Source organism: Toxorhynchites rutilus, chromosome 1, assembly GCF_029784135.1.
Source record: "Toxorhynchites rutilus septentrionalis strain SRP chromosome 1, ASM2978413v1, whole genome shotgun sequence".
In the NCBI taxonomy this organism is placed as follows: Eukaryota; Metazoa; Arthropoda; class Insecta; order Diptera; family Culicidae; genus Toxorhynchites; species Toxorhynchites rutilus.
In genome coordinates this window covers 91,502,341-91,518,383 of record NC_073744.1, presented here as the reverse complement: position 1 = coordinate 91,518,383, position 16,043 = coordinate 91,502,341, and positions in this window count along the sequence as shown.

The following is a 16,043-nucleotide window of genomic DNA, read 5'->3' as shown; positions in this document are numbered from 1 at the left end:
CCGATAACATATCGGTTTCGTTTAGATCATCTACCTTCCTTGTCCCTTCTTCTAGCGTATGGTAACGTGCAGTCTGAGACGGCTGCACTACCCTAAGAAAATACCTTAAGTTTATAGCACCTCGTCGGTGCGCCTATCTTATTCTTGGATTTCCCCTTTCCATCCTTCGCTCTAAATAACATCCTTTTATTTTATTACACCCTGCTGGTGTATCTGGCTGAGCGCAGCTAGGGATGGAAAAGGGTAATAAAAATGCATCCTAAATGATGCATGCATTAAATTGTTTACCGGACGCTATTTAAATATTCGTCCATTCTGAATTTATGACCGGCAATAATTTCGAACTACAAGCGTTTTCTAGCCTAACAAAACACTTGAGCTCTTACATCTTTTAATTGCCTTACATTGGTCCTTTCTAAACGTTTCTATACCTCGCTTGGAGGTCTTTTCTAAATATAATCTCAAATAGTGCTTATCTTATGGATCTCTAACTCGATTCGCGATAAGCCTCAGCTGTCCGTAACAGTATAGTTTTATTGGTGAACCCGAGTGCCAACCCGCGAAACATCTCAGTGCGAAACTAACAGCTTTCGGGGCGAACCTAGTGCGACACTAGGTTGAAACTGAGTGAATAAAAAAACGTTTTGACAGCAAATAGTGCGACACTGGGGTTGAAACTGAACAAAAACGAATTCGCTATTAGTTACTTTGAGCCATCTATATATAGATATTTGTGTGCGTACGTGCGTGCTTCATAACTCGTACGTAAAAATAGTGCTTCTTCGCTACGCTGAAACCCCATTGTATCGCAGTTAAGTTTGTTTGTTTTCCGCCAAGCAGTTAACATTGTTTGTTTTCCGTCATCATAAAGGCTTCGTTGGTGCCTTTGACATTGCATCAATGCATTGAACTGACGTTATGGCGAAGCAGGTGTTAAGATTGTGGGACTACCAAGGATCTTGAATGTCGTGCTGGAATGTTATAAGTTATTTGGGTTCGCGTGCCAGTCGCAAAACTGCCTTCAACTAGGATTGCATTTGTGCTAATCTTGATCATAATGAAGCAATGCTACTCTTTTCGAGGTTGTTGAGATTAAGAGATTATTTCGTTCATTTAGTCACCATGAAAGTAAATGTTGTTCTGAAATTTTGTATGTGATTTGCTTTCGCTCGCCAGTAGCAAAACTTTCTCCACTAGCGACATACATTAAATAACAGTGTAGCTCTACGTCAACAATACGGTCGTGTCTTGGACACAACCTCCTATAATTTTTTTTTGTTATTATTTCTATGCTTATGATTTTCTATACTGGCTACAAAAAGGCGGCCATCTTAGCAATCCCTTGGAAATTACCCGTTGCAGACGCGGAAACCATCTCTGATAAAATCATTAGAGAAAACAAATACCAGCGGACATAATCTACGAAGATGACAAGTGCCTAGCCAAGGCGCCTAGAAGTATATCCTAAGGTAAGGACATTTCGTCACTAAGTTGGTTACGAGAACGGTATATGAAAACAGTACGGAAGAAATCAGACGAGGAATTATTTGCTTGAAGCGTGAAAGAGACAGACTGATCACGAGCAAGCTTGGGCACAAGCGTATTGTGTTTTGTTTACAAACAAAACACAGTAGACTTCCAAGATGGCTGAAGAGTGGTTTGGCCCAAGAGGGGTTATGGTACTAGGTGAGGCCGTTTCGTCACTAAGTTGGTTAGGAGAGCAGTATATGAAAACAGTAAGGAAGAAAGCAGAAGGGGAATTATTTGCTTGTAGCGTGAAAGAGACAGGCTGATCACGAGCGAGCTTCGACACTAGCGTATTGTGTTTTGTTTACAAACAAAACACAGTAGACTTCCAAGATGGCTGAAGAGTGGTTTTAGTAAGTTGGCCCACCTTGGGATAAACTTCTAGGCGCCTTGGTTTGGCCCACCTTAGGATAGACTTCTAGGCGCCTTGTGCCTAGCCTTTAACCCTCCTGTACTCGCCATTATTCAAGGACAAACCTGAAAGCATTTTGTCACAGACCGAAAGTTGAGCTTCTCTGTAATATTGCTTTTGTGTATTTTTTAGACTTCATTGGTATTTATTTGAAGAAGAGGGTGTGATTTAATGAACAAACGCTAGAAAATATGTTTTCTCCGTCTGCATTCAATTTTAATAGTCATCTAATCCAGCCTCCTTAAAACAGAGTAATTTTTTATACTCCAACAGAAGTAACGAAGTTCGACCTTTTTCCTGTTATTGATTGAAAGAAAGCAACCGAATATAATTCATGAAAGTATAAAGAGCTATAAAATAACAGGAAAAACGTTGTAGCGTGTATTTGAGGTCTGCTGTCGAAGAGAAGAATGTATAACGACATTCTAAATAATTACCAGATGATAAAGGTTCTGGAATAAAAAGTTTGCATATATCTAATATTCTTTGTATTCTTGGTAAACTAATAATTAAAGCCTTTTTTTAGATGGGACATAAAAGATCATATAAAAGGATTTTTAGGAACTTCCTTTTCTTTTTCTTGTTTTCTTGTCATTATAAAAATATCCCCGAAACTGTAACTGTAAAAAATTACCACAAGCCACTGATTAGTTTAAAGTGTACTGTTTACAATTCTTCCACAAGTGCAATTCTTTCACTAGTGTGTAGGGGAAATGGAGTGAATGTGGTCACCCTATGAAACATGCCCATTTCCTGTGTCCACATACCACTAAAATTCCCGTTCTTCGGAGAATATTGTAGCTCAATTTATTGTAGTTCAAGATAGTTAGCGGTTTTTATTATGAAAATTGAACATAAAGTCTGCTTCATTTAATATTGGAACAAATTCTTTTGCTCATTGTGGCGCTCCTAGTGGACGGATTTGGAAACTTTTTTCACCCACGTGTCGGGAAATTCATTACCTTTCACCATGTATTTATGTCATAACACCAAACGATAGCATTGTGTAAACAACCGCCATGGAAGCCGAACGGAGAGATAAAATTGTGCACAGTTTTCTTGAAAATCCATTGTTGTCGGCATCTAAGCTAGCTAAACAGCTTAAAATGCCCAGAAATACCGTATGGCGTGTTATCAAGCAGTACAAGGAAACATTGACGACGGCTCGGAAGCCGCATTCGAAGCGTCGGAGTGGAACTGTCGACCGGAAACTGCGTGGGAAAGTCATCAAGGCCGTCAAGAGGAATCCCAATCTTTCAGACCGCGATTTGGCCAATAAGTTCCAGGCCGCTCACAGTACGGTGCGACGAATTCGTCTCCGGGAAGGAATAAGGTCATTCCGAGCCAGCAAACAGCCAAATCGGACGCTGAAGCAGAACAATGTGGCCAGAATCCGTGCTCGAAAGCTGTACGACCAAGTGCTGACCAAGTTCGACGGATGTATTCTGATGGACGATGAGACCTACGTGAAGGCGGACTTTGGGCAAATCCCAGGTCAAAAATTTTATTTGGCGACGGCTCGGGGGGATGTACCTGCAAAATTTAAGTTCGTGTTTGCGGATAAATTCGCCCGCAAGTACATGATTTGGCAGGGGATATGCAGTTGTGGACAGAAAACCAAAATCTTTCTCACTGACAAGACAATGACATCAGAAGTCTACAAAAAAGAGTGCCTACAGAAACGGATTCTGCCGTTTATTCGTGCCCACGACCGTCCAGTAATGTTTTGGCCGGACCTCGCAAGCTGCCATTACAGCAAAACGGTTATGGAATGGTACGCAACGAACGGGGTCAGTAATACCGAAGGACCTCAACCCCCCAAACTGCACCCAGTTCCGGCCGATAGAGAAATACTGGGCAATCACGAAGCGGAGGCTTAAGGCAAAGGGAAAACTTGTTAGGAACATGACTCAAATGAAGAACTGGTGGAATCAAATCGCCAAAACGGTGGACGAAAAGGGTGTGCGCCACCTAATGTGCCGTATTACGGGAAAAGTACGAGAATTTCTTCGAAACAGCAATGAATAATTTTGTTAATTTTTTTTATGAAAGAGTAAAGAAAATGCTACATTTGAATGAAAAACAAATTATGAATTCGTTAATAAATTACTGAACTACACGCAATTGTTTGTGTTCCAATATTAAATGAAGCAGACTTTAGTACAGTTTTCATTATTAGAAAAAAGGTTAAAAATCGAACATTTTTTTAGTGAGGAGGTAAAGTGGTCACCTGTGGGGGGCAAAGTGGTCACATATCACGCATATCACTTTCCCTGTGGAACTTTTACCGTCTCAACTTATGCATTAACTAGCGTCATTTATTAATACTTAGTTGATATTTCGTATGCCAAATAACACGACTTGAATGTATTCCGAGGGGCAAGCTCTTGAATACGCCTGACCACAGTGCAAGTCGAAGGAAATTTCTTTGACGAAAAATCCCCCCGGCCAGAACGGGAATCGAACCCGAACACCCGGCATGATAATGTGAGACGCTAACCACTCGGCCACGGGTGCATTATATTCAATAAATATTCCATGCCGCCAACATTAATTTATACATTTCATTGAACAATATTCTAAAATAGGAAAAAAGTCACTTGTCCAAAACACTTACTCCTATACTCGCGTCGGTTGCTTAGACCGATAGTGTTAAAAAAGTGACACACGTCCCCTTCGTACCGACACATGCGATACGCTAAACGGTAACGAACGACGAATAATGAAGCTAGAGAGAATCGCAAAGTCGTTCTATTGATATTTTTTGAGAAATGAACGAATTATTTATTGTCGGTCTGACAGACCTATGCGCGAGTATAGGAGTGATTATTTTCAAATTAGTTAACGGTTTGCTGCCTCGATATTTGTGTGATCGAGTTGAAAGAGGAAGTGACTTTCACAGTTACAATACTAGAAACGCAAATGAATTAATAACAGCTTTCGCAAATTAATAACAGCTTAAAAGCTTTCGTGAAGGTTCACGATGCCACATCGAATGCGTTTCAACTACCGTCCGGGGTTCCTCAGGGTAGTCACCTTGGTCCTCTCATCTTTATACTTTTTTTAAACGATGTATGCGACCACCTAAGCTGCTGCAAGCTCTTGTATGCAGATGACCTAAAACTCTACCGCATTATCAAGACGACGGTTGATTGCCTGGCTCTGCAAGCTGATATTGAACGCTTGTCATCGTGGTGTAAGATGAACGGAATGTTGGCAAACCCAGCCAAATGCAAAATCATCACCTTCAGCCGAAGTCGAACACCGGTCACGTTCGAATATTCGATGAATGAGTCACCGCTTGTGAGAGTATGCTCTATCAAGGACCTTGGGCTACTTTTAGACAGGAAATTGGGATTCAACGAGCACATATCGATGACAGTCACTAAAGCAAACTCCATGCTTGGCTTCCTGAGAAGAAATACAGCGCAATTTGACGACGTACATGCCATGAAGTCACTGTACTGTTCTCTGGTTCGCAGCGTATTAGAGTATGGAGTGCAGATCTGGGCCCCGTATCACAGTATGCACGTAACACGCTTCGAAAAAATCCAGAAACGTTTTATAAGAAGTGCATTACGGCGGCTCCCATGGACAAATCCCGACAATCTACCGCCTTACGAACATCGATGCGCGCTCATCGGACTCCAAACTCTGTCGAGCCGGCGTAGTTTTCTGCAAAGGCTGTTCATCTACGACGTACTAATCAACAACATCGACTGCGGCAGCATACTGCAAAATATTAATATTCACGTTCCGAACCGCCAACTCCGAAGCACTTCCTTTCTCAGAGTTCAAGGACACCGTACTACATACGGATATAATAATCCGCTAGATAGATGCTGTAGGCTTTTTAACGATGTGCACGATATTTTTGATTTCAACATAAGTAGACTAGTTTTTAAAGATAGAATTAAGAATGTCTAAATAGTCTGTGTGGTCTGTGATCAAAGATGGTAAATAAAAAAAAAAAACACCCCATATCTTGACATGTGCTTCACAAAATTCGTTGTATTTTAAAGGAATAAATGTGTTCAACTTGATGCTAAGACATATTAAATGCGCAACAACACTTACATCATTCAACAAGAGCCAAAGGTTGTACCGCTCATGACAACTCTACACGAACTGATGATTGCGCCGGCTAGTGACCATTCTATCCTGGATTCCTCGAGTCGAGAAAGACGCACCACGCTAGATATGAGGTACAGACTAGGGGGGCGTTGCTGATTAATGGTCAGCTGCATCCCAATAGGAAGTATCCCGTGTCGGCACACGTACAGAGCATTGGAGACAGCAACATCCTAATTACGAAAACACTTGTAATACTAACCTCGAGCCAACCGCGAGTAATCGGTTACATATTACTAACATAGATAATAAGAAAAATTGTCAAAGTATTGAACTCCCGGCCCCGTGAGGCTAACGCCATATGAGCCTTTATAAAAATATATATTTTGAAAAAAAAAAACAACACTTACAGAATTTAAGAGGCACTGTGTTTTATTAACAGCGGAACGATTTTGTTTTAAACTTTTATGACGAAGATTTTTACTGACGAAGTTTTATGCGAACGGATAATTTAATGTGGACAATTTTGTTGCAGTTTGTTTTAATATTTTTATTGAGCCTGACGAAGTTTTTGACGTAGAACTACGTCTTTCATTAAGAGTGTCAAATCAGAAAACAGGGGGGTTCGGAGACAAATGAATCGAATGATTTAAAGTCTTCGCGCTCCCGTGGTCGAGTGGTTAGCGTCACACCTAACATGCCGGGGGTTCAATCCCCGTTCTGATCGGGGAATTTTTCGTCAAAGAAATTTCCTCCGACTTGCACTGTGGTCACGTGTTGTTACTAGGTTTAAGCAAGACGAACTATCTTAAAGATATTTTTTCTCAACATTGAAATCAGTTTAGCAAACACAAAAAACGAACTGATTCTATTTACAATGTCAAAAGACAAACCAATACTCAGTCATGTCCGCCACAGAGTCGATTCGGTCCCAACGAGGCCCTAGCAGCCAATTGGTCCACCAGGGCACGAGGTCAACCCCCAGCCTTGTTTTGGATTGACTATGAATATTGAATATATTTTTCAATTTAATTTTGTTTAAATTTTCAATTTGATAACCTTTGCATCTGTGTCACGCGCTCGACGCTCAAACTTCTGTAGACTACTTTCTTTTTTTTCAACTTATACAACTTATAAAAACTTAAAAACTTAAACTTATAAAAACGACATAATAAAAATAAAAATAGTCCCACCACCAAGATCATGACAGACATAATAGAGATCAATAGAAATAAAAAAAAAGTCTACATAATATAATCCGTTCAAATAAATTATTACAGAAGGTTGTGCTCGAGGCACGACCGCATTGTTGACGTAGAACTATACTGTAATTTAATTCAAGTCGCTTGTTTATAACTTCGGATATTATTTTATAATGCTACGAAATTTTGGAAATAACTGTTTAGAAGAATGGTTTGGTCGCCCTGAAATGGTTTCTTTTATTGTACAATAAGTTGACGATAATTATTTGATGATTTACTCTTGTCCTCGCAGATCCGATATTTATACTCTAGGCAAATATTCGCCTTCGTTTCTTATTTTCTTTTGTTTACGGAGACTTTCTTCTTCTTCTTAAATGGCACTAACGTTCCTAGAGGAACTTCGCCGGCTCAACGTAGTATTACTTGCGTCATTTTCATTAGTACTTAGTTGAGAATTCTATGCCAAATAACATGCCTTGCATGCATTCTGAGTGGCAAGCTCTAGCAAGCGGACCAGTGAGAGTCGACCTTTTATTTTTTTCGAACTCATTCATACCGATTATCGACACGCTTTTCAGAGAGCTAGGTATGCAATTCTTTACACATGTAATCCGTTTCTTAAGACGCGTCCACATTATGCCAATCGGCCTTGGCCGCCCGGTAAAGCCGACTAAATGTGGACGTACCGCTCGGGCTTGCCGACGTGCCGAAAACCGACTCGAATCAAACCGAATCCAACCCGAAACAAGTGGGTCCGGTTCGAGAAAGTCGAACCAAAACAAAACGAAGTAAATTAGCGTTGACGATATTGTGCTCCGTGTGTTCGTGACGGCTTCGTGCATCCGATGGAGCTTCGGCTTCGTGCACCCGATGGGGCGTCTACATTACAAAATGAATCGAATATGCCGCCTGGTACAGGCCGATCGGCATCATTCAGCATAATGTGGACGCTCCTTTATAGCGAATTTGTTTTTGTTCGGTTCCAACCCCAATGCCACACTAACTGCTGTCAAAACGTTTTTTTATTCACTCAGTTTCAACCCTGTTTCGCACTAGGTTCAACCCGAAAGCTGTTAGTTTCGCACTGAGATGTTTCACGGGTTCGTACTCGGGTTTACCAATACAACTATACTAAACTATCAAGTTCCGAGTATTGTTTTGGAAAATCTGAAAAAAAAAGGCTATGAAAATGGAAAACCTACTGCTTTTGCTTTTTATTATTGGAATTGTAATTCAATTCGGATTCTGATTTTGAGGAGTATATTCGCGTAGACGGCATTAATCTCCGTGTGCTTTCATTGAGAGGCGAAAATAATGATGGATATTCAATAACATGCTTTCTTGCTTTCAAAATCAAAATTATGAATGAAAATTTACTCTAACGTATCGAATATTTATTTTCTATGATGAAATAATAGGTTTTTTTTCCGAAATTGCAAGAGTATATTGAACGAAAACTGTGTCTGATGATGATTTTATATTATAATAGTAATTATTTGTGGAACAAACAGGAATGCAACGACAAATGGTTAAGTGAGTGTCAGAACTACATGTGTTAGGTAATCAAACAATATGAAGTAAAAATTTTCATTCAAACTTTTATATTTTTACACTGCACTTGGCCCTACTGATCTGATAGAGAATAATTTACCTCCCAAACACTAATATCGCCACCAGACGTCGACACTGTACATTTGTATCGTGTCTTTCCTCGTATTGTGGCCGTTTTTCCTTCAGTGTACTGCTCAAACGAATCAATTGTCGTCGGTAGAGGTCCCAAGTAATTGGCGATCTAACGCAAAACGTAAACGATTGGCGAGACAACTGGATTTTGTTTTTGAACTAAGAAAATGATGCAAATATAACCTAAAACTCAAAAACAAATCACGTATATTTTACATTCCCATATTTTTCCGAAAATATCGACGGAATAGCATTGGATTGAAGATGATCTGGGATTCCATGGATTTTTTGTCGCATGCACAGATCAAAAATGACAGAGGAATTGCAAAAGTATTGGAAGCAAACTTGGTTGGAGATGCCTGGTTAAGGGTGCATGTCGTGGATAAGGTACTCATGGTATGAAGACATAAAACTTGACTGAGGAGTCAGTTGGAGTAGATTTTAGAAGTTATCAATCACCAATGGATTCATGATCTTGCAACGGATGAGAAATCTGTAGGATAATTCTGTGACCCGAAGAGTAAGCGGGAGTACTTCTGCCAAGACTTCGAGACTCATCGTATGTGTCGAATGCAAACACCCCATGGCTATACGCAAGCAACGATATTGTATCCTCTCCAGCTTGAGAATATGAATCCTGGCAGCTGATATAACCCTTCACCTACTGCTCAGTGGATACTAGAATCTACAGGGTCGTAAATAAGAACAACGGAACATCACTCACACTTATCCATATTATGCTGTCAGCTGTAATTCACATAGGATCTGGCAACAATCCTGAACCGAAAAAGGAGGTTGAAACTGCGAGCGGATTAAGGTTTCTAATGCTCAAAGGCCACAGGGTCAACTGTTCTATGCCGAACCGAACAGTGAGGGAGGCATGAAGACACCTTTCGTGTCCGAAAAACGCAACAAATAGTGAAATGTAGTGATTTTTCAACACCATGAACGGTTTCAAACTATTCTCATTATTAACATCTTTACTGTGAACAACAAACAACAATATAATAATCTTTAGGAATAAATTAACTATCCTATATATTGTTCTTTTGTATTCTTATTTTAAATCTAAATGTGACGTCACATGTTTCTACTTGCGGTTTTATGAAGTTTAAGAGATTTACGTGCCTCACGGCGACGGGTCAGGGTGGGTGGCGATGACGTGGTATCTGTGGTGCGAGTGGTACGATGGTTTCAATTCTGTCTCTGGTTCATGCAGTTTCCTTCCAACCGTGTATTAAACCTCTCCTCAACCTGCAGAGCGCCAACAGATAACACGCACCTCTCTCGACTACTGAGAGGGGAGGTGCGACTGCTTCCCATGGATGGATTTTTTTGACGTAGAACTACGTCTTTCATTAAGGGTGCCAAATCAGGAAACAGGTCACGTTTTTATGAAATAAAGTTAACGTTAATAACTATTTTTGCCGCGAACGGATTTTGGCGATTTACATACTAAAGGAATCGGAAATTCCGTAAGATTTGTTTAATGTGCTAAACATTAGAATCCCTTGGTTTGTAAATGGTTAAAATTCATGAAAACTTTAAGCGTTTCCATTTTCCCATACATTTGTTCTATCCATTTGTGTGCTTTCCCGAACAGATAACTGTGTATAACGAGAAACTTATCGACGACCAACGGAGGGGAAATCGTAGGATTCAAAGTCTCCGTGAGCAAAGAAAAAGTAGAAGAATGAAGGGGAATACTTGCCTAGAGTATAAACAGTGGATCTCGCTGAGACAAACTTTCATTCGGCATCGGACTGTTGAGCAATCCAGTTCACTTTGCTTTCGCTGCGCTTCGGTCTAAGATTGGACACCACCAGTGGTAATCCAACTTGGATATCGTCGTTTGGTTTTTATGTTTCTGTTTTTCTGTTTTTCGCGTTATTCGTATCGTGTGTTTTTTTCCGCGTCATAAATTGAACGCTTCGCGTAGTGTGTGATGAGTAAGAAGAAGAGGAATGCAGGCTCGAGTCCTGTAAAATACGAACGCATTGCCAGGGGCAATAAAATTTCGAGGCAAGCGTCATCTAATGATGCACGCGATGTTGGTGCAGTGAAAAGCGCTCGTGAAAAGCATCAGCGAATTCGCATTGATGGGTGTTACAGCAGAATACAAGCTGTGTGGCATAATTCAGTCTTTTTTCCAAGCAGTTAAGATAGTTTGTTTTCCGTCATCATAAGGGCTTCGTTGTTGCCTTTGAGAATGCTTCAATGCATTAAACTGACGTTATGGCGAAGCAAGCGTTAAGGTTGTGCGCCAAAAAAATATTTGGGAAATACCAAGCATCTTGAATGTCTTAATTCCATAATGTCTAACCGCCATAATTAGTCACAATCGCCACATTGTGGTGCCCCGAAACCCCCTAAACGGATCGCATCTTCCCGCTTTTTCACAATCTTACATATGTATATGAATATATTCAATGATTTACCCTTTTCTCACATAAAGTGTGACTGTACGTTGCACACTTTGAGATAGTTTTAGAGCGAATATCAAACCTACTAACACACTAAGTTTTCATTCGTCCGAAAGTGGTTCTTTTCCTCACCGTCAACCTACGGAAGAAACCAGGCATAACGTTAGTAAAAATCACTTTTTACTTCACCTTTTAGCCACTTACCCAATTTAATCACGGCGCGTGTAGTCAGGATAGAATTCCGTTGACTCCTGCTAACACGCCGAGCAAGAGGTCGACAATCAACCTTATTAATCTAGAAATCCAGAGCTTTTCGGTATTTATGTTTTGGATCCTACTCGCGAGTGCCTTCATCCCTGCCCGATCCATGGAAGACCTTCTCGGGTGAACGGTAACCGAGAGTGAGTGATGAAGCGAGAGACTAGAAGGTGCGGAAACTGAACATCGTGCGGAGAGTTAGATGTTGGTCGTCCTTCAAGTGTCCTATAAAAAAGTGTGACAGAGTCACACGCTCTATTTTGGAAATACCGGTTACACTGATCGGAAGCAAAAACTGCCATATTCTAACACTGATAATATCGTTGTTTTGTACAACTGAATGAGGTATCCTGGATGGGCACCCCACCATGTTCCGGTTATTGTTTGGAGCAAATTGATTCTTTGCTGGCATTTCTGTTTCAGATACGCAATGTGTCTCCCCCAGGTACATTTAGAATCAAAATATACACCCAGGTATTTGAAAAACATAGAGTGTTGGATCGTTTTGCCGGATAGGTAAAGCTGGAATCGGGTGGGTTCGTGCTTCCTAGAAAAAAAACGAGCATTTCAGTTTTCTCCATAGAGAATTCGATACCCAGTTTGAGGGCCCACGTGAACAGATTGTTCAGGGTATCTTGCAACGACTTTTGCAGAGTGACGGGATTAGTACCCGTGATGGAAATAACTCCATTGTCTGCAAGTTGTCTCAGCGTGCAGTCTCTAGTTAGACAATCATCCATATCATTGACGTAAAAACTGTACAAGAGGAGGCTTAGGCAGGAACCTTGCGGTAGGCCCATAAAACTGTAACGAGAAGATTTTGAGTTGCCATGAGAGAATTTCATGTGCTTTTCTGACAGTAAATTGTACAGGAAATTATTCAGAATCGGTGAAAGTCCACGATTATGAAGCTTCTCTGAGAGAATTTTCATGGAAACTGAATCAAATGCCCCTTTGATATCGAGGAAAACGGAAGCCATTTGTTCTTTGAGAGCAAATGCGATTTGAATTTCAGAAGATAGCAGCGCGAGACAATCATTCGTCCCTTTACCTCGGCGGAAGCCAAACTGCGTATTTGACAGCAAATTGTTCGTTTCGACCCACTTGTCCAAACGAAGTAGAATCATTTTCTCTAACAATTTACGAATACAGGATAACATTGCAATCGGCCTATACGAGTTGTGATCGCAAGCCGGCTTGTTGGGTTTTCGTATGGCTATCACTCTTACTTGTCTCCAGTCATGCGGGACAATATTCAGCCCCAGAAAATTGTTGAACAAGTTCAGCAAACGCTGTTTTGCCAAGTCGGGAAGATTCTTCAACAAGTTGAATTTAATCTTGTTACATGGGAGGAGGGCAATTGAGAATTCTACCATCGAAAAATTCTCATAATCGCATTGGAGCGGAATAACGCGCACGACGCTTTGTGCAGGAACGGAATCGGGACAAACCTTCCTTGCAAATTTGAAAATCCAACGGTCAGAGTATTCCTCACTTTCATTGGTATGGTTCCAGCCACGCATTCTCCAAGCCGTATTCCAAAGAGTACTCATAGCGGTCTCCCTTGACAAGCCATTGACGAATTTCCGCCAATATCCACACTTTTTTGCTTTAATAAAACCTTTTAGTTTGATTTCTAGATTTTGGTACTTTCGAAACCATTCCACTAATCCAGTTTTCCTGAATTTTTTGAAAGCGCATGATTTTTCAAGATAGACCGACCTTTGAGCACTCCTTATCCCACCAAAGTGATGGAGGGCGACGTCGGAAAGTGGTAGCGGGTACACGTTTCTTTTGAGTTTGAAGTGCGCTATCGTAAATCAAACTTTATATAAAGTTATACTCTTCAAGGGGAGGAAGTTCATGCATTGCTTCAGATATTAATTCCGCAAATTTTCTCCAGTCAATATTCTCCGTTAGGTCATACGCAAAATCGACTGACTCACTAGATTTTGATTCATTGGCGATCGATAAAATTATTGGTAGGTGATCACTACCGTGGGGATGGATTACCTTCCATGTGCAATCCAGGGATAATGAAGAAGAGCAGAGAGATATGTCTAGCATGCTTGCCCGTGCAGGAGGGTTGGCTATCCTAGTTGCTTCCCCAGTATTTAAAACTGCCATGTTGAAGTTGTCGCACAGATCATAAATCAACGTGGCACGGTTGTCATAGTAGAGTGACCCCCATGCTGTTCCATGAGAGTTGAAGTCACCTCAAATTAACCGCTGCTCCGGCAATGCCTCGATAATATCAAAGAACTGATGGCGGCCTACCGTAGCCCTGGGAGGAATATATATCGAAGCAATGCAGAGTTCTTTGCCATTGATTTGTGTCTGGCAAGCGACAACTTCAATGCCTGTAATCGATGGGATAGTGGGAGCGACGTTTTTTGATCCCCAATAGTACGCCACCAAACGAGTCGTTACGATCGAGGCGAATAATGTTGGAATCGTGAAAATTCAGCTCGTCGTCTGAAGATAGCCATGTTTCATAGAGAGAAAATACATCACAGTTAGAACTGTGAACTAAAAATTTAAATTGGTCTAGTTTAGAGATGATGCTTCTGCAATTCCACGGTATTACAGTGGTCAAATCCTTGACCTCTTGCGATGAATTAGGCATCGAGGGAAATGAACGCTGCTAAAAAGCCACATTTTTCTTTCAAAAATGTTCTCACAACCGGAAGCAAACATATTACTATACTTTTAAGAGGATCATTTATATTTAAAGTATTTAAAATGTTATCCACAACGTCTGAAAGCGCAAGCAGGCCAGGTAGTGGCTTTTGCTTCGACCGAGAAAATGGAACAGACGTGTTCGTTGTTGTTCCGGGAAGTGCTATTCACAGCACGTTCAGTTCGAGGCTTCATTCCAACTTGGGAAGTTTCGGTATTCTTTCTGGGGAGTGATGGAAAAGAAGTAATTTTTCTTTTCCTGATGGCACCCTGCGATGTACCGGAACATCCTGCATATACTCAATCGTAGTTTGTCTGGCCCCATCCGTGTAATCTCGGTAACGGCAGAAATTTTTTTAGTTAGTTCCTTCGAGATGCGAATGACATTGAGAGGTTTGGATTTTCGTCTAAAGTACACAATAAATGGGCCTTTGGAGCCTTCAGGGTATTCTTTAGGACGAAAATCCTGTTTCTCGTCGATTTCCTCATCTTCTGAACTATCAACTTCGTAAACAGAATTTTCTACCTCAATTTCTGCTTCATCCTCCTGCTCTTCAGGAGGAGGTTCGGTATCAGAAATATTCAATTGTGTCAACGGTGGGTCCTTTCCGCCCTCAGCCATATCAGAAAAATCGGCCAACTGTTCGATATTAACAGAATATAATGATTATCAAAATGAATAAGTTAAAAAAATATATTATAAGGTTATGCTGCGGATAATATTTATATCAATTTATTTTATTTATATAAATTTATAAAATGAAAAAAAGTTCCAATAAAATTTCAACGGTAATGCAACCAAGAAAAAATAGACACCCCTAATGCCAACGTTTGCCGATTTGGTTAACACACAGATGAACAATGATGTAAATCGAGCACAGATGGTAGAAGGAATGATAGGAGGACAAAAGAAAAATAAACTTATACTTGCCGCTGCTGTGTAGCGTGTGTGATGAATCTGTCTGAATTGTATCCTCAGCGTCTCGGTCGCACACCACTATGAGCTTCGCTCTACTCGCAAGCGCAACCGATGGAAAAAAATACAGTCTAATTCGATGTGGAAAAAAACACGTTTGTTGGATCGTTTCGAAAACTTGTCCGATCTACTTGCGAGTTGTCGAACGAATGCATCCTATCTTTTGGATCATTCCCATTGTTTTTAAACGATCGGATCGGCTTTCATGTCAAAATCACTACTTTCAAACCGTGCAAACCACGTCTGGCACGTTCGCTCAGTTGGATCATGATCACCATAAACTTCCACCAGAATGTGATGACTTTTCGCAGCTTTTTTCTTCATATTGAAGTAATGAAGTAACACTCCCCGCGAAAACACTCTCGTTGGTACGAAATTCGACATATTCGAAGTGGAAAAAAAACTATGTTGTTTACGCTTCAACTTTTTGACATATACTGAAAAAGACGTGCAATGACAGTAGCTTTCCAACGAATGTCTGGAAATTTGATTCACTGGAATAATAATCTAGTAACGCCATTGTAAAACCGAAGAAAATTACCGGTACACCTAAGATTGCGTGCGAAACATAAAGTCAAGTTCCAAGCCAAGATGCTTTTGAGGTGTATGGTGTATGCGATATACTCGCCAAACTTGAGCCTTGAATAGAATACAATTCCGAGGTCCTTGACACAGCTGACAAATTGTAGCGTTATACTTCTAAGTTTACTGTGTAACGATGTTACACATTTACCATACGGTTAAAAAAAAAAGTATTAACTGTAGACTAACGCTATAACTTCGATACAACTTTTACGAGGTACTAGATCGCG